The 19,556-nt window shown below is 40.7% G+C and overlaps 1 long non-coding RNA gene across 2 annotated transcripts in view; it reads right to left on the reverse strand.

Annotated features, from left to right (window-relative positions):
- LOC132663084 (uncharacterized) overlaps positions 1-19,556 on the reverse strand; it is a 129,348-nt gene that overhangs the window by 14,080 nt on the left and 95,712 nt on the right. Inside the window, exon 4 of one of the 2 annotated variants that reach the window (XR_013551698.2) lies at positions 16,111-16,542. The exons of the other annotated variant lie outside the window; for it this stretch is intronic. This is a non-coding gene — a long non-coding RNA (uncharacterized LOC132663084). Of the gene's footprint in view, positions 1-16,110; positions 16,543-19,556 lie in introns of those variants that run through there. 2 annotated transcript variants of the gene reach the window in all.

Genomic DNA, 19,556 nt, shown 5'->3' on the forward strand with positions numbered 1-19,556 from the left:
ATGTCTCCGGACTGTCAATTACATACTCTTTTGATTCTTTTACCAAAGTTCCATTTGTCAATTACCCTAACTACATATATATATATTTTTTTCATTAAAGTATAGTTGACAAGCAGGGGTGCCTGGGTGGCTCAGTTGGTTAAGCGTCTGACTTTGGCTCAGGTCATGATCTCATGATTCGTGAGTTCGAGCCCTGTGTCAGGCTCTGTGCTGATAGCTCAGAGCCTGGAGCCTACTTCAGATTCTGTGTCTCCCTCTCTCTCTGCCCCTCCCCGGCTCATGTTCTGTCTCTCTCTCTAAAATAAACATTAAAAAATTAAAAAACAAATAAAGTATAGTTGCCATGCAATCCATATATATTTTTTAATCATGTAAGGAAAGTTCTGGTTTGCGTGATCTGATTATGCGAATACATGATATAATCCACAACAAAACATAAAATACTATTTTCCAGCTATAAAGTTTGCAAGCAAATGTTTAAATCAATTTCCTACAACAGCTTTTATCACTTTATAATTATAATATTTAAGCACTGTCCGTGTGTATGAAGAGTCTGTGAGTCAGGCCATAGACTGTATTGCGGATTGTGCTGCCAGCTGGCCTATTGCATGACAGAGAACGGTCACCACCAGTCACAAATTACATCTGTTTGTGCCTCTATTTGTTAGACAATCTGGCACCAGTAACAGCTGAGAAGAAAGATTTGCAAACAGCTTGTTTGATTGATGTGTCTAGAGTCATCTCTAAATCCAAATGAAATGTTAAGGGCTATCAAGAAATCGTAAATCAGGCATATCTCTCTTTGAGCCATGAGAAGGTTTTGCTAACGCTTTTATGGCACCCATGTGTGAGAGGTATGATTGGCTGATATTCAAAAAGAGAAATCGGACCTGCTTGTTCCACACAATTAATTAGGTCACATTTTTAACTTTACTGAGCTGTGAGGTGTTCCACAGGGCCTAGCACTTAAGTCATGATCATAAAAACTGTTGGAGTAGGGTTTTCAACCAGGTAAGAGGAATACAGCATCAACTAAGGATATAGAAGGTGGTTGATTCCAAGGAGTATGTTGGGAAAGCAGATAACCTGTGACCGAGGTTATATGTTCTGGGGTAGCCAGACATCTATCAGGACAGGCATGTACAACCAGGGTAGCTGAACCCTAACCAGCAGGACACAACCTTGGGGGAGATGCCAGCACTGAACCTTCACGGGCTATGACAAGAATTGTTCACATTTGGTACCTGTGAAAACTCGAAATGCCCAGGAGAGAGTGCAAAAGTACCTTTTTGTGAGGTAAATCTTAAAACAAAAAATTCCTTATCTGTTGTATTAGATGCTACTGATTAATACCACCTCTGCCTAACTGAAGGGGACAAGTAATTACTGGAAGAAGATCATGAATCTCACAGAATCCACACGAAGCCTAGAGGATCAAACTTGAAAAATGGGTAAAAACCAAGGGAAGTTAGGCGGGAGGCACTGTGTCAAAGCAAGGGCCTGGGAGACGTCGGGCTCTGGTGACACGTTGGCCCTCGCACTTCTGTCCTGAACTCTGTGGCTGCCATGTGCCATGACAGTGAATAAGTTCTAAGGTATCCTTGGCTTTCGTTTTATTCTTAGAACTTAAATTCCTGGTTAGGAGCATCTGATTGGCCGATGCTCTTCATGTGCCAGCCTGGTTTGGAAGCAAGGGGGGAGAATCTGAAACCTTAGGCTTCTTTAGCGTGAGGAGTGCCTTGACTCCTTAGAGAGTCCCTGAGAGTAGGAAGGGAGAAAGTCTGGGTGTTGGGTAGGTAGCAGGGGGAAAAATGGAGAAGAAAAAAAAAGAGAAAGAAAAAGAAAACAGGCACACGCGCACACACACACACACACACACACACACGTATCAGTAATGAAGTTCTATTCTGAAATTTTTAAAACATTTTGAATATTTGTTACTTAGACAATAAAAAAAATTTCTTTTTTCCACAATAATTTGTTTTGAAAAGGATATTTCTTAAGGTCTGGTTTTTTTTCTACTTTTGGTGAAAGAAACATCTTCTCTTTGTTCATTCTTTTGATAAGCGCCTGGTATACCTCCCAGAAACAGGGTGCTTGGTTGCTCCTTGATTTCCCCCAAGTAAGTCTGATCTCTAGCTCCTGGATCCAGTAGTCCAAACTGAGTGCAGAGGGATGTGGGGTAGTGGACAGTCCTGGTAGGTAAATCTCATTTCTGGAGAATTTCTCATCTGTGTCTCTCAAAATATCTCATCCTGTGTGGCTGGATGTCACGGCATAAGCTGTGGAAACCCACGCAGAAGCTGTGCCACCTCCAGGAGACTATTCCCCACCTATGCCCATGCCTATTTCAGCCCTCTGAACAGTGAGCGGTCTAGACCTTGACCAAAGCTTTCTAACATCACCACTGTTAGCAGCCAGTGACTTGAAGACTTCCATGGCTCAGAACTCTCGGGACAGTTACTCGTGAGCCCTACTGGACTCCCCTACGGCACTTACACCATCAAAGTCTGGTAAGCAGCAGCTGGCAAAGGCCTTCCAGGAAGAGGATTTTCCTATGATCCCATGGTCCATTTCCAACTCAAGCTATGAACCATATAAAATAATGTATGTTTAGAATTCTTAATTTTTGGAAGGCTCTAATTTCTAAGGCAAATGATTTGCAAGTCAATCTTGATTAATCTTCTTTAAACAAGTCTCATGTGCCTTATAATTAGAAATTCTAGCATTTGGATGGTACCCTTCCCTAGTTTCTTATATGAATGTAGTTGTTTCTCCATTCTTGGCTGATTCCCCTAGTTACTACGGAGGGAAATGCTGGACATCTGCTGTCAAGTAGCCAACTTGTCCAACAGATGGCAACGTGATCTGCAATTGTTCTTGTTATATTTTATTTCACCTCCTCCTTTGAATTCCTGTCTCCTTACCTTCTTTTGGCATTGACAGAAAGGCAGGAGGCAGAAATGAATTAGGCAAGAAGGGAAATAGCACATTTCTCTCATATCCCCACCTCTTCGAGAGGCTGCTTCCTGTGAGCTTTGCTTCCTGCCCTCACATCTACCTAGTTAACAACTGTTCAGCTCAAATGCTACCCTCTCTGGGGAGTCATCTTAGACTGCCCTCAACATTGCAGGAGCCCCCATAAGTGCCCAGAGTGCTCCCCTAGAGTGCTCTAAACATGTCTCTCTAGCACTTATCCATGCTATCCTAATTGTTGATGTATTCACTCATCTCCCTACCCAGACTCTGAGCTCTCAGATAGAGACGGACTCGTCACTGTACTCCCAGGGCCAAGTTCAGTTAGTAAAAGGAATAAACAGGTTTGGGAAGGAGACAAAAGAGTCAAGAAGGAGCGTTTTCCTAAAACCTCTAGATTGTTCTTAAATTGGTACCACTGAAGCTCTCCCATGCTTTTGTTCGACCAATTTGAGAAGACAAATGTGAAGAATAAAGAAAGAGCTGGATTACTGGAGCTGGTAACTATTTTTTGCTTATGCCCTGTTAAAAACATAGTGTGTGTGTTAGGTTAATTTATTGATTGTAAATAGTTACTAACAGCAAATAGCAATACAACATAGCTTTTGATAATAGGCTCCACATAATCCCAGCTCTTTATAATACATGCACTATTCTGCACTGGTAGAAAAATAAGTTGTTCACTGTGAAAATGCCACCCATTAGTGCCACCGCTCCCAAACGATATACAATCTTGTGTTTTATGGCTCTCAGCTGCACACTGCCTGGAAGATGCTTTAGACATGAGCCAACTTTTTACATCTAACAAATGCCCAGTAAAAGACACTTAGAATTCCAGTTGGACTAAACTTGCCCCTTCTCCAGAGGGCACATAAATGAATAAATACAAGGAAATCCCCTCCCATTGCACACACACACATGCACGCACGCAATCCTCAGAGCAGCTGTGTTATATTATAAGTTGGAGGCCTTTTGTTAGTTCAGATGTTTCAGGTCTGCAAAGGCACTCTGGAGAAGAAATAAATATTATGAGTAAGTCTCGTTTCCATGCTTGTAGTGGGGAAACACTTACTAGCACCGTTTACTACAGTCTTAAACTGAAACAATGTCATAAAAGAATACCAGCATTACTCACTCAGCACATGACTGCTAAGACAAGATGGTGTCTGTTTTATTCCCTAAATATTCAAAACATGATTTCATTCAGACTCTTTCCCAGATGGACTTCCTTTTCAGTTAAACTAATCAGAATAATCATGGATTGTGTGCTTGCTAAATCTATTTTTTTTTCTTAAACCATTCAACTCTCTTTTATTTTACTAAGTAGTGCATATAAATAAAACTTCACAAATGAGAGAGCTTGGGTATTAGCATTAACTTATCAAAGGAAAGGCAGGTTGGAGCTTGGTGGGAGCTCAACCTGGAATCCAGGTCATTCCATTTGAGGATTTGGTCTTCTACTGGGAAAGCTTGGCGTCTGAAGTTGACAAATTTGGTAAGAAGACCGTGTGCTGGAGAGTGATGTAAATGTGGATTTAGTAATTTACGAGGAGAAAGGACTCTCGTAATAACAAAAACGCTACAAGTCTGCACAATCAGCGCATTCTCTTATTATTGTTAAAGTATGTGTGAAGCCAAAGTATAATAAAATTTTTTCGTGAACATACAGTCAGAACAAGGGGACACGGAGAAATTTATTTTTAATGGCTCTGAGAGCCTGATACGTCCATCTCTCTATGAAGCCTTGTCAAAGGGATTAGAAACACTTTGCCATGCTTCTCCCAAAGCCTGGTACATTCTCTCCCCATTCTTCACTAACTTTTACTAATCCATCTAATCTTAGCTTCATTATCACTTTCTTAGAGACACCTTTTTTGGTCTTCTTATCTAAGAAAGGGTCCCCACTGAACACTCCAGAGCGCTCTGTAATTTCCCTTTATAGCACTTACCTCACTTACTCATCTGTTGCTGTAAGATCTGTCTGCCTCTAGACTGTAAGCTCTAGGAGAGCAGGAACCACGTTTGTTTTGAGTCCCACTAGCTCCTCAGGGCCAACCACAGTGCCTGGCACCTCTGAAAGCATTCGGGACCTACTTGATAAATGAACTAACGAAAGCACATCCAGGAGCTGGGCAGAGTAATGGCGAAGGGCACAGGTGCTATATTCAGGCTTCCTTGTTTGAAATCCTGCCTCTGCCTCTTAGTGACTGTGTGAGCTTAAACAAGTTACAAAATCGGATTCTTTATAAAATGAGGACATTGACAGCTCCTGCCTCCTAGCATTCTAATAAGGATTACATAAATTGATACAAAACACCTGGAACGGTGACCGGCACAGAGTGAACACTCAAGCAGAGTCAGTTCTTCATATTATCTTGTAAAGGACAACTCTAAGAAAAATGTTAAGCCTGACTGCTAAAACTCAGTTTCCTTGGGATGTTCCTGGGATGGGTATGATTAATACTAACCTCTGAAGATATTTATTCATGTTTCCACGGTTTAGCAGTACTATATTTCTGATTAAGAATACTTCAGGGGCACCTGGGTGGCTGGGTTTGTTGAGCATCTGACTTCAGCTCAGGTCATGACCTCATGGTTTGTGAGTTCGAGCCCCACATTGGGCTCACTGCTGTCAACCTAGTGCAAAGCCCACTTTGGGCCCTCTGTCCCCCTTTCTCTGCCCCTTCCCTGCTTGTGCTCTCCCAAAAATAGATACATATTTTTTTTAAAAAGAATACTTCAATTAAATAGGTGAATATATTAAAACAGATTATACCCAAGCCCTTCCAGCCTGGAACCCACTTTATCTTCTTTGCATGATGTTTTGTGTCTATCTACTGATCCATCATGCATGAAGATCAGAGCTTAACTCTAACGGCAGCTGTATTATCCTTATCTCCAAGTTCTTGGGACAGCCATCTCTGTAACAACGAACTACGGACAACAATATTCAAGGTGGATATTTTATAACACTTAGAAAGTAAAAAAAGAACATTATAAATACATACAATTCCGTAACAACAGAGGTAATCATTGTATTTGTCTTATTTGGTTTTAAAGGCTTTACTGCTAAATACTATGGGGCAAAGTACCATATTTAACAATTATATATTACAATGTTGTCAGACAAAACTTTCATGGTTGTTAGAATCTTGGTCCCTGGTTCATTTGTTGAACATGTATTTACTGAGTGCCTAATATGTGCCAGCCATTAGACTGGGGGTGGTTTTTAACACTTTGGGTTTGAACTGAAGAATGATACAAATAGGACTCCATTATTTGATGAATTGGTATTTCAGTCATCAAACACTAAATAAATTTTTAATATATTACTGTCTGCTATTTTCAATGATAAAATGCTGATAATGATAATGTGTGAGAATGCACTGCTAAAACAACTAATGTGGGGGCAACCACCTTTTCCTCCCACCCTACATACACATGAAGTGTGTCCTTTGATCATTCGCTGTAGGTGATACTCAAAGAGCCTATTTTCATACACAGTTGAGCATTATTTACTTGAAATTAAAACACCTCTATGTCAAAACACACCTCTTCCTTACTTTTAATGTCACTATAGTAAACCCCAAATCAGGCCTTTCTGATGTGCCTTTCTATATCTGAGCCTTGATTTGTCCATCTTCTCTCTGTTCCATCTTCTTATTCCCTCATATCGGACATCTAGTGTTTTTAGTCCATAAAACTTTACCTGTGTCCCCGTGAATATCCCAAAGATTAAACTAAGATACTGAATCTCAGAATTGGGCCAAACTCAAAGATCTTACACAATTACTCATGTGTTGCTGAATTTCTCCTTGCAAAAAAAGAAAGAGAAAAAAAGAAAAAAAAAAACCTAATGAAAGAAATTGAAGAAGACACAAGTAAATGGAAAATTTTATATGCATGTATTAGAAGAATCGGTACTGTTAAAATGTCCATACTACCCAAAGCGATCTGTAGATTCAGTGCAATCTCCATCAAATTCCAATGGCATTTTTCACAAAAACAGAAGACACAATCCTAAAATTTGTATGGAACCACAGAAGACCCCAAAAAGCTAAAGCATTCTTGAGCAAGAAGAGAAAATGGCAGACATCACATTTCCTGTTTTTAAACTACACTACAAAGCTACAGTAATCAAACCAGTATGGTAATGACATAAAAATAAACACAAAGATCAATGAAACTGAATAGAGCACTCAGAAATAAATCCATGCATATGAGTTCAACAAATTTTCCATAAAGGCACCAAGAATACGCAATGGGGAAAAGACAGTTACTTCAATAAATGTTGTTGGGAAAACTGGATATCCATATGAAAAGAATGAAACTGGACCCCTATCTTACACCATACACAAAAATCAACTCAGAATGGATTAAAAACTTAAACATAAGACCTGAAACTGTAAAACTCCTAAAAGAGAACATAGTGGAATAGCTCTTGACATCAGTCTTGGCAAAGATGGTTTGGATTTGACACCAAAAGCAAAGGCAACAAAGGTAAAAATAAACAAGTGGGACTACATTCAATTAAAAAGCTTCTGCACAGCAAAGGAAACCATCAACAAAATGAAACAGCAATCTATGTGACAGGAGAAAATATCTGCAAATCATACAGCTGATTAGGGATTAATATCCCAACTATATGGAGAACTTCTACAACTTAATAGCAAAAACGAAGAAACCATCCAATTACAAAATGGGCCGAGGGCTGAATATCATTTTTCCAAAGAAGACATACAAATGGCCAACAGGTACGTAGAAAGGTACTCAATATCACAAAGCATCAGGGAAATGCAAGTCAAAGCCACAATGAGACACCATCTCCAACCTATTAGAATGGCTATCATCAAAAAGACAAGAGGTGACAAGTGTTGGCAAGGATGTGGAGAAAAGGAAATGCATGAATGCTTTTGGTGGGAACACAAATTGGTGCTGCCACCATGAAAAACATTATGGAAGCTCCTTAAGAAATTAGAAACAGAACTACCATACATTCCAGCAATTCTACTTACGGTATTTATTCAAAGGAAACAAAATCATTATCTCAAAGAGACATCTGAACTCTCATATTCATTACAGCATTACTCACAATACCCAAGATAAGAAAACAACCTAAGTGGGGTGCCTGGGTGGCTCAGTCGGTTAAGCATCTGACTCTAGGTCTTGACTCAGGTCATGGTCTCAGGGTTTGTGGGTTCAAGCCCTGTGTTGTGCTCTGCACTGACAGTGTGGAGCCTACTTGGGATTCTCTCTCTCCCTCTCTCTTCCCCTCCCCCACGCATGCACACTCTCACTCTTTCTCTCTCAAATAAATAAACTTAAAAAAAAACCTTAAGTGTCCATTAATGGATGGATGGATAAAGAAAAGGTGGTATATACATACAATGGGATATTATTCAGTCTAAAAAAAGAAGGAAATCCATTTGTGACAACATGGATGAACCTGGAATGTGTTATGCTAAATGAGCTAAGCCATACATTATGGTATGGTATAGCTTATAAGCAGAATCTAAAAGAAAACAGTTAAGCTCATAGAAAGTAAGAGCAGAATAGAAGTTGCCAGGGACTGCAGCGGGGAGCAAACGAGGAGAGGTTTATAAAAGGGTACAAATTTCAGTTATAAGCTGAATGAGTTCTGAGAACCTAATGTATGTCATGGTGACTATAGTTAATAATACTGTATTGTAGACTTGAAATTTACTAAGACCATAGATCTTACACATTCTCACCGAAAATAAAATTTAAAAAAGTTAACTATGTGAGGTAACGAGTGCGTTGATTGTAGGAATCATTTCACAACACATACATATATCAAATCATCCAAGTTGTAGAGTTTAAACATCTTATAAATTTGCCAAAGAAACCTTAATAAAGCTGGGGGTAGGGTGCCTGGGTGGCTCAGTCAGTTGAGCATCTGACTTCGGCTCAGGTCATGATCTCGCAGTTGATGGGCTCAAGCCCCACATCAGGCTCTGTGCTGACAGCTCAGAGCCTGGAGTTTACTTCAAATTCTGTGTCTTCCTCTCTCTCTGCCCCTCCCACACTCATGCTCTGTCTCTCTCTCTCTCTCTCTCTCTCTGAAATAAACATTAAAAAATAAATAAATAATAGATAAATCTGGGGAAAACTTAACCATTTCCACTTAAATTACCAATTGTAGAGAGGTATGTTAAAATCTTCCATAGAGGCTATAGATTTGCCAATTTCTCATAGCAATTCTATAAATTTTTCTTTCATGTTTATTGGGGCTATATAATTAGATGCATAAAGCTATAGTACATGACAGTGCGTCAACAAGGAACAGATATTAACAAAACACAATGTACAAATATAAAGCATGTTTACTATTACCCTCCCATTCGTGTGCTCATGGGAGACATCAGTAATCAATTATGGCACCCTAGTCTGCTCTCACATGGCTCCAGAATGTTTTAGCGTACCATTCTATGCAATCATCTTAGTTGTCACTCAAACTAATTCCTTTTGCCTTTCCCTGGCCTACCAATTTATCGCCCTAAAGGCTGGAATATTCTAAAAAGGTGAGATGTCAGATCAATGGGATGAATAGAATATTCTTCAATAAATAGAGGTGGAACAACTTATGCTTTAAGAAATAATGTCATCTTTCTACTTTCCATGTAAAGTAAGAATAATTCTGGATTTACCAAAAACTTCAATATAAAAATTATGAACTCCTGAACAGTCTAAAAGAGAACATGGGTGAAAATGATCTTTTCTGGGGGTTCAGAGAGCTTTTATGACCACAAAACAGAGAGAGGATATAAGAAAAGAGTCTGAAAGATTAGGTTTTATAAAAATTAAAATCTTTTTTTCAGTCATAAAAAACAAACTGAAAAAATAAGGGAAAGTTTAGCAGTGTACATAATAAGGTTCTTTTTTTAATGTTTGTTTGTATGTTTAGAGAACACGAGGAGGGAAGGAGCAGAGAGAGGGAGAGAGAGAATCCTAAGCAGGCTTCGTGCTGTCAACGCTGAGCCTAATGCGGGGCTCAAACTCACAACTGTGAGATCATGACCTGCACCGGAATCAAGAGGCAGATGCTAAGCCCACTGAGCCACCCAGGAGCCCCATATAACAAAGTTCTTAATGTATAAATATCTTCTAAATTAAATAAGAAACAAACATCCTAGAGGAAAAATAAACTAAGAACAACGTAATAATTTACAAGAGACAAAGTATTAATGGCAAACACGTATATTGCAAAAGGATACACCTCATACTAACAACAAAAGAACACGAGACATCTTTTTCGCCCATCAAATTACCATAACGGGTTCAAAAATGAGAATGTCGTGACAGAGTGTGCATAGGCAAAAACATCTGGAAGGAAATTTGAATATACATACCGAGGGCCTCATTAATATTCACACACTTTGACTCAATAATTCCATTTCTTTAATGATTGGAAGGCCATAATTACAGCATCACATGAAACAGAAGGGATAAGATGCTGACATTTTATTCCTAATAGTTAGAAATCAGAACTACCTACAACAGGAGAATGGCTACACAGATAATAGTGTATTTGTACATTAAAATAAAATCTGTAATAATCAATGATGGTAGAAATGTACACGAAACCATGTGCAGTGTGCGTCATATTTTATTTAATATATTTTCTGTACATAGAATATGATAGAAGTTAGGACATAAATGTACAAACATGGTAATAATGTTTGTTTTCTAAAGTCTGGGCATGTCTGTGAATTGACTGTTATTTTTATTCTCAGTATCTTATGGTTGTTTTCTTCTTATTTTTTACAGTGCATGGCTAAAATCAGCAAGAGATTTTTAAAAAGAAAATGTCGGAGGACAAAGAGTGCCTAAAATCACATCAGTTTATTGCAATCTTCAAATATTTCTTGATCCAGAGACGTACAATCAGCAACCAACTTATTCGACTATTGCCAAAGAAACATCTCCAAATAGTACTTTGCTCATGAAGATAGAAAACCACAGAAAATGTGTGTGCCCTTGAGTATGTGTTGTAATAATGCATAAAGGCCTGTGTAAATCACAGCTCAAAATCTCTAGGACTTTCCCTAGTCAGCACAGTTCAGCCCGGCCCCTGCCCTATACTAACCTAAAGCAACCCTAAGTCTGGTCCGCAGGCCACACACCCAGGCTTTGAGAAAGAGCCAGCAGCACTGCTGGGTTGCCTACCCTAATCCTGTGATTACCAGAACATTACAAAAATAAGACTTATCTGGGGGTTTATATTTTTATTAAATTAAGTCTCCCGAGAGCATCATGGCTATGCATAAACCACATTTATTAATCCTGGCATAGCTCAAAGAGATCGCTGCAAAAATAGACTATGAATAAATTGACCACGTCATGCTTACTCAGTGTGCAGCATAATTTTCCTAGTGTTATTTTGTGCTGCTGAGCCGTTGAGTTGCTGAGGGGCTACATGAAGGATTCTCTTCCCCTGGGGTGGTATAGTTTTCAAAACTGGAAAATTCCTTTCCACGCAGTGTTGACATACATACACACTTCCTGAGCCCCTATTTATCTAACATAGTCACTGTAAGTGTACTGCATTATTTATAGAAGATGCTAGAAGATGCATCTAGCATCTAGAATTCATTCAAGATGGCTGAATTCAAGCACGTAAAGAAGCATTTTTATAATCTGTGTGTGCAACTAGCAATTACTGCTAGGTAAGGTGAAGGGCAAGTTGACTATATTCATTTTCTGATCTTTCAATCTATGGCAAAAACTAGGGCTAGTCATTTTGGGAAGCAATTTACCAAGCTACTTTACCTATGGTGTTAACAATTCAAATGTATCATGCTTTAGGTTTCTTTCTTTTCTTTCTTTTTTTTTTTTAATATTTACTTCCCAATTTTAATGGCCACTTCCCATTCCTAAACTCCCTCACCCACTCAAAACCCTCTGACCAAGCTGACCACTCCCATCTTCTCAGGGAACTTCCTTCTCTTTCCCACAAGAATGCACATGCCTGGACTTCCTCCAGCTTCTCTGGCAGCTGTTGACCACTCTCTCCTGCCTTATTAACGTGTTCTTCTTCAATGCGGCCTCTCGCAGTTGACATTACTAAGGGCTCGATCCTGGGTCCTCATTTTGGCTCCATCTGTACTCGCCCATGACAATCTGTGCTGTCTCATGATTAAACATCATCAGTGTGCTGACAACTCCCCCAGTTTTATACTCAAGCCCAAACCTCTTTTCTGAGCTTCGGACCTAAATTGGTCCTACTTAGCAGACATTTTTATTTGCATTGTCACATAAACATCTCAAACTTCACATCCAAATAGAAAATCATCATTAAGAACATCCCCCCCCCCCCCGCAAACTGGTTTTTAATCCAATCTTCAGCATCTCAGTTCCTGATACACATCCACCTAGTTATTCTATCCCAAAACCTCAACATCATTTCTGTTCCTCTTTCTGCTTCACCGAGTCCTGTTGTTCTGAAACCCCCTGATAGAAGAAGAATCTCTTTAGAACCTAATCTCGTAAGTGAAATAACATCACTTTTGCTGTGTTCTGGTCTTCAGAAGTGAGTCATTAAATCCAGACCGCACTCCAAGAAAGAGGATTGTGCATTGGGGGGCCATCTTAGAGCCTGCCTGCACCACTCCAGCAACTGCCAGGGCAGGCTTGGCGAGGGTTGCTCTGACCCTTGGGCAGTGCTCTGAACCCTGCCAAGAGCTTCTCTCCTTACACTGCACATGGCCTACTGGAAGCAGTTGTCGATGTTTCCTTTGGACTCCAGGGCCTGGCCTAGTGCCTAGCCATGACCTGCTGAACTGAATTGAATTGGGCATCTCTAAGCCAGGGTTAGAAGATATAAACAGTGCTGGGACTAAACTGAGAAATGAAGCTCCTAGGACGGGATGTTTCCTTTGGAGGATCTCACGGTGCCCTAAAAACCAATCTAACATATTTGAGGAATATGTGGTAGGAGTCTGGAACACTCCAGTTATAATGAAGAAGCAGAAAGGAGACAAGCAGTGAGAAAGAGGGACGAATCTGTCAGCCTGATAGGAGCTTCCACAATGGTTTCCAGTCTTCTGTGTCTCTTCATAATGATTCAGGAAACTCCAGATGGGGTTTGTGATTGAGGGAAGCAGGAAAGATGAGGCTATAGAAGGGAAAACCCTAGGGGACTCAGGTACCAGTTTTATCATAAGAGGAACCAAGGAAGGGCATTGGCTTACCGCTACCCTCAGGTCCCCAAATGACAAAGGCCAAAGAAGGCCCAAATCAAATATACTCTTTTCCTGTACACAGAATATGCCTTGAATTCCTGCTCACCATTTCCCTCCTAATTTAACCAGATGAGTAACACAGATAACCTTTCTTCTCTACCAAAGCATAGACTTCAAACATGTAGCACTCTGTAACTCCAGCTCTCCTCTCTCTCCAGCATTCAGTGGGCCTCCCAACAATCGCTTCCCCAAGTTGCAAAATGCAGCTCTGTGCAACTCAGCACTCCACATGCTACTATAAAGAAAAGGGCGGCGGGTGGGGGGTGGGGGAGAAGACCTGAGGGAATAAGCCAAGGAAATCTCTTTAATGCTTCATCCCCCTATCCAGAGAATCTACCAGCAAGGCCTAAAATTCTCAGGAAGAAAGAAGGATGTGGTTTCATTTATCCAGTCTTTCATCATAAAATAGGTACCAGGGGCTACAATACATCAGGAACTCTGTTAGGCACAGGAATCACAGACATAAAGAACACAAAAATCAGTGTTCAATAAGCTTACCTTGTGGAGAGAAAGAGTCAAGATCAGCTAAGAATTCTACTACCTGTGCTGTGGGTTAAGAAAGAGGTGAGCCCAGAGTGGGAGCTTCTGCTGAGAGCAGGGGGCAGGCAATTTAGACTGGGGCATCAAATGAAACTTCTCAGAGAGGCCAGAACCAGGTGGAATCTTGAAGGACAAGCCATGTTTGGCTAAAAGAAAACAGGAGAGTGACATTCCAGCAGAAAGGAAACCATGTTAAAAGGCATGGAGGTCAGAACAAGTGTGGTGGTGATTCTGAGGCACTACAGTTACTCCTTGAACAGAGAGTGTGAGGAAGGGAAGGCGAGGAAAGAGGGAGGAGAGGGCAGCAGAGGACTGCCAACAAAGGGAGCGTGGAGTTTACCCCCAAAGCAGCAGGAAGTCATAAAACATTCTAAACAGGAGAATGACGTGGCCAAATTTATATACTAGAAGGAGTGCTCTCACATCGGCGTAGAGAACTGATTGGTAGGGAGACCCACTCGCTGCAGCTTAGGAAGCAGACCATAAATTAATGAGAACTAAAAGTGGCGTGGGGAGGGCAGTGAGAAAGGGACAATCCAGATAGGCCTTCAGAATGTAAACTTGATGGGTTAAGGAAAAAGAAAGGTGTCGGGGATGACTCAGAGCTCAATGGGTTAGGAAGCCGAACAGAAGATGGGATATTCACTGAAACAAGAGATAAAGGAATTAAAAAAAAAAAAAAAAAAGGAATTCCCAGGCTTTAGGGAAGATGATGAGTTTAGTATTGGACATATTGAGGTTATAGGACTTAGGATCAATTTCTCCAGGTACTAGCATCTAGGATTTATTTAAATTAAGACAGATTCTTTGGTCAGCAGAAATTTAGGCTGTAGGTCTTGAGAGTCTTGGAAAAGAAGTTTGAATTTCATCAGCTCTGAGACTATAATACCTTCCCAAGCTCTCTCCCACAACTCCCCATAACTACATCCCTCTTCCATATAGGGCTGGGGCAGTCGGGGAACAAACAGTGGAGAACACCATAGGTGGAGATACAGCTAGCTCTACTGGGCTAGCTCTTTTCTCGTCCTATCTTATCCCTGAGAGCACTTGAACATTGAGAATCATGTGTTACAAGTCAACCGAGAGCCATGTCAACCTGAAAAAGCTCTGAATTTATGCACAACTCGTATTTATTACACACATCGCATGTGCCAGTCACTATTCTGAAGTACCTGTTTTCATAGAACTCGCCAATAAGAAAAAGTGTGTATTTTCCAACTTTCCTGCTGACACCTTCATTTACAGGTGCGTGGAACCGGGTACAGTATGTGGAGGCATGTTGGCTTCCAGCTAATATTTTAGCTCAATGACAGCAGTAGAAAGCCACTTTAGAGCTGTGGCTTGTGAAAGTGGCATTTTGTCTGAGAGAGCCTTTTGCAGCAATGGGGAGAGAAAGCAAAGTTTGAAGGTTTCCTGTCCTTCCTCTCTGATTGCATTGCTAATTCTAGTTAAATATTAAACGTTTTTAAGATTAATAATATTATATCTCAATATTATATATCTTGAGTTTCAGTTGCTTGTGAGCTAGCCATACAGGCGACTAGTTATACAGGCGTTTCTGACAGAGATTTAATTCAGAGCTACAGGTAAGAGTCATACATATTTAGGTGTTTTCTAACGCTGTAAAATGGTCGAAACAACTCTTAAAGTATGGCACACTCAAGAGAGGTGTGCCAAAGACTTAACTGGGGAAAATAAACATTTATATTCTGCATGAAGGAATGGGGCAGGGTGGGGAATTTATGAAGGGGACAACAAAAAAATAACAACAAGAAAACCAGGAAATAACTCTATCATAAAAGGCCAAGTGAAAGAGAATCTTAAGCAAAAAGAATGGCCAATACTTTCACACGTTGAGGAAAATTCAAGTAAGATACATAATGAGTATGTACGTACGTATCTATTAGCTTAGCAAGTTGTGTGCTGCTTTTTTTTTTAAATTTCACTTTGATATTTAACCTTTGGCAATGTGTTTCTTTTTCCCCCAGGTGGATTTTAAAACTTTATGTAGTCAAATGGAGTCATCCTTATATGACTTCTAGGTTTTGTGTCCTATTAAAGGTTTTTCCATGAGAATACACACACACACACACACACACATATATATACATTATAATGTATTTAATAAATAAATTTAATTAAATTAATTTAATTAATTAATTTATTTATAAATTAATAAATATAAATAATATAAATAAATGTAAATATAAATATAAATTAATAAATTTAATTAAATTAATTAAATAAAATACATTATATTCATATATTATACATTTATTCATTTAATTATATTTTAGATGTATATATATTTCCTACAAATAAGTGTGTGTGTGTGTGTGTGTGTGTGTGTGTGTGTGTATCATGTAACTCGAAAGGGTTAACTTGGGAGGAAGGAAATGTTTTGGAAGGCTACTGGGCAGCTTACAAAATACACAGGAATACCGGAGAGGCAGGCAGGAACCAAGGCAGTCAGGTGGCGAGCACCGTGGCCAAGCTCTCGACCGAGGAACAGCCCGGTCAGGGTGACGCAGCTCCGCCGCTGACGCTGGGCATGGCCACCAGCGCTGCCATCACCAGACACTGGATACTGCTGAGGCGCCGCCGTGGCTGCGTGCTGCTCTTGGCTCCGATGCCGTCGAACGCGTGATGCCGCCACCACTGGAATGAATTCTCACTACCTCCTTCTTTGTGTCACTTGCTCCAAATTCAGAGTCCCAGCAGACGTGTCTGATTGGCTGGGCTGAGGTCACTCATCTGTATCCACCTATCAGGGTCCACAAGAGTAAGTATTCGTTTTTCTCAGCTTACAGAGGCAGAGCTGGGACCTGCCGCTGCCAAAACCCATAAAACATACGAAACGTTTCGGATACTCAGTTTAAGAAACAAAACCAAAAATGACTTCGCTATAGAGAATAATGCTTTCCTGGCAAAGATGATTTTATGCTTTGTACTTGCTTATAATATGCCATCTGTAGTTGTCATAATTTTTATATATAAAAACTTTAATGAAAACATAAATTGAGCGGCGCCTGGGTGGCTCAGTCAGGTTAAGCGTCCAACTTTGGCTCAGGTCATGACCTCGCGGTTCAGGAGTTTGAGCCCCGTGTCACGCTCTGTGCTAACAGCTCGGAGCCTAGAGCCCATTTCAGATTTGGTGTCTCCCTCTCTCTCTCTGCCCCTCTCCCACTCATGCTTTGTCTCTTTCTCTCTCTCTCAAAAATGAATAAACGTTAAAAAATTAAAACAGGGGCGCCTGGGTGGCTCTGTCGGTTAAGCGGCCGACTTCGGCTCAGGTCATGATCTCGCGGTCCGTGAGTTCGAGCCCCGCGTTGGGCTCTGTGCTGACAGCTCAGAGCCTGGAGCTTGTTTCGGATTCTGTGTCTCCCTGCCTATGACCCTCCCCTGTTCATGCTCTGTCTCTCTCTGTCTCAAAAATAAATAAATGTTAAAAAAATTAAAACATAAATTGAATATCATTGTACTGGACTCTTTATATATATATATTTTTTTTTTTTTTTTTTTTTTTTTTCAATTAGCAATAGTCATGCCTCATTGACTGATTGGCTATAACACTGCTATTGCACAGAGCTACAGATGCTTTTTTTAAGACTTTATTTTTGAGAGCTGTTTAGGTTCACAACAGTATTGAGGAGGTACAGAGATTTCTCCTATTCTCCCTGTCCCTACACTTGCTTAACCTCCCCCTCTATCAACATCATTCACTAGGGTAGTACATATTTTGGCAAAGATGAACTTATCTTGACCCATCATCACCACCCAAAGTCCACTGCTTACCTTAGGGTCCACTCTTGCTATCGTATGCTCTGTGGATTTGAACAAGTGTATAATGACATACAGCTATCTTTATTATATCATATAGAGTATTTTCACCGCCCTAAAAATCATCTGTGCTCTGCCTATTCAGGCACTGTTCTCTTATTCTGCCTATTCTCCCACTGTGTCCAGAAACCACTGATCTTTTTACCGTCTCCATAGTTTGACTTTTTCTACAATGTCATATAGTTGGAATCATATAGTATATAGCCTTTTCAGATTGGCTTCTTGCACTTAGTGACAGGCTTTTAAGATTCCTCCATGTCTTTTCATGGTGCCATAGCTCATTTCTTTGTAGAGCTGAATAACAGTCCATTGTCTGCATGTGCCACGGTTTATTTATCCAGTCCCCTACTGAAGAACAGCTTGGTTGCTTCTAAGTTTTGGCAATTATGAATAAATCTGCTATCAACGTCTGTGTACAGGTTTTTGTGTCAACATTTTTTCACTCCTTTGGGTAAATACCAAGAAGTATGACTGCTGGATCATATGGTAGGAGTATGTTTAGTTTGGTAAGATACTGCCAGTCTTCCAAAATGGCAGACTCCTTTTGCATTGCCACCAGCAACGGGTGAGATTTCCTACTGCTTCACATCCTCGCCAGTGTTACAGATTTTGCCCATTCTAATAGGTGAGTGGTAGACAATTTTTAATTTTTTTTTGGTAATGTTTATTTTTGAGAGACAGACAGACAGACAAAGTGTGCGTGGGGGAGGGGCAGAGAAAGAGGGAGACACAGAATCCGAAGCAGGCTCCAGGCTCTGAGCTGTCAGCACAGAGCCCGATGCAGGCTCAAACTCATGAACAGTGAGATTACGATCTGAGCCGAAGTCGGAGGCTTAACCAGCTGAGCCACCCAGGTACCCCAGTGGATAAATTAAAAAAAAATTCCCTCTGGCAGCAGCATCAAGGGTCTAAACAGACTGTGCCAGCAGACTGAGGCAGGGTGGATGACCTGCAAGAACAACAGCGACCCCGCGGCTTTCTCTGACGGAGGCCGATGGAACGAATAGACCTCCCCGGGAAGCATGGTGGAGGGCTTCTTCCCTCAGAATGATTTATATCATATGTGTGAACTTCAGGGTCTTTGAACTGTAGCCACGTCTGTGTTTTCCATTGGGTTTTCAGACTGAGAGTGGGGCTGGATGAACCAGGGAGAAGCACCGTGTTCATGCAGGCGACCAACAGGTTGGAGGTCTCAGAGAATAGGGAGTACAGAAAATCTAGACAGGCAGACCCGTACTCTGGAAAAACCCCTATAACATGCTGGGGTACCAAAGATATACTTCAGAGAGGCCAGAGGTGGTATGACCGAGAAGCAGTTTAGTCTTTGGGGGTAAGCAGAGAGGCGGGATAAAGTGTGATATGCTGATCGAATGACTGCAAAGGTAACTGTTGCAGACAAATCGGAGAACTGGCGTGAAGTCTCATCTGGTGTCTGGTTTGTGCTCTGGGAGAAGCTGGAACTCTTTAAAGACACCAGCTGGGGTCTCCTTCCATTTGTCCTCCAGATCTACTTGTCCCCTGTTCTGTGCCTATGGAAACTGATTTCTATGAACTCTATCAATGGGCTTTCTTGCCCTCCAGTTCCTTATTGGGTTTGGCCAATGGTGAGGATCTGCCAGAAATCAAAAGCATTCTCGTGAGCTACCTGAATCCCTCAACCAAAAGTCTTAGCTCCTAATAGGAAGCTCTCCCATGACTTAGTCTTTAGATTCCGATAAGTGGTTTTCTGCCCCTTCAACCCTCAGGCCTAGAGATGGTAAAGAGCACCTGTTGGCGGTTCACAGTCTCTACACTAATTCTTGCAGTTTCCCAACACCTTACACCTATATATCTCCTTTTATTCTAGTTGAGCAGGCCATCTATTTCATTTTGGGACCCAGACAGCAGCCTAAGATATAAATTTATAAATTTTATATGATACAAGTTGATCATTTTAGT

The sequence above is a fragment of the Panthera onca genome, chromosome D4, assembly GCF_046562875.1.
Source record: "Panthera onca isolate mPanOnc1 chromosome D4, mPanOnc1 haplotype 2, whole genome shotgun sequence".
In the NCBI taxonomy this organism is placed as follows: Eukaryota; Metazoa; Chordata; class Mammalia; order Carnivora; family Felidae; genus Panthera; species Panthera onca.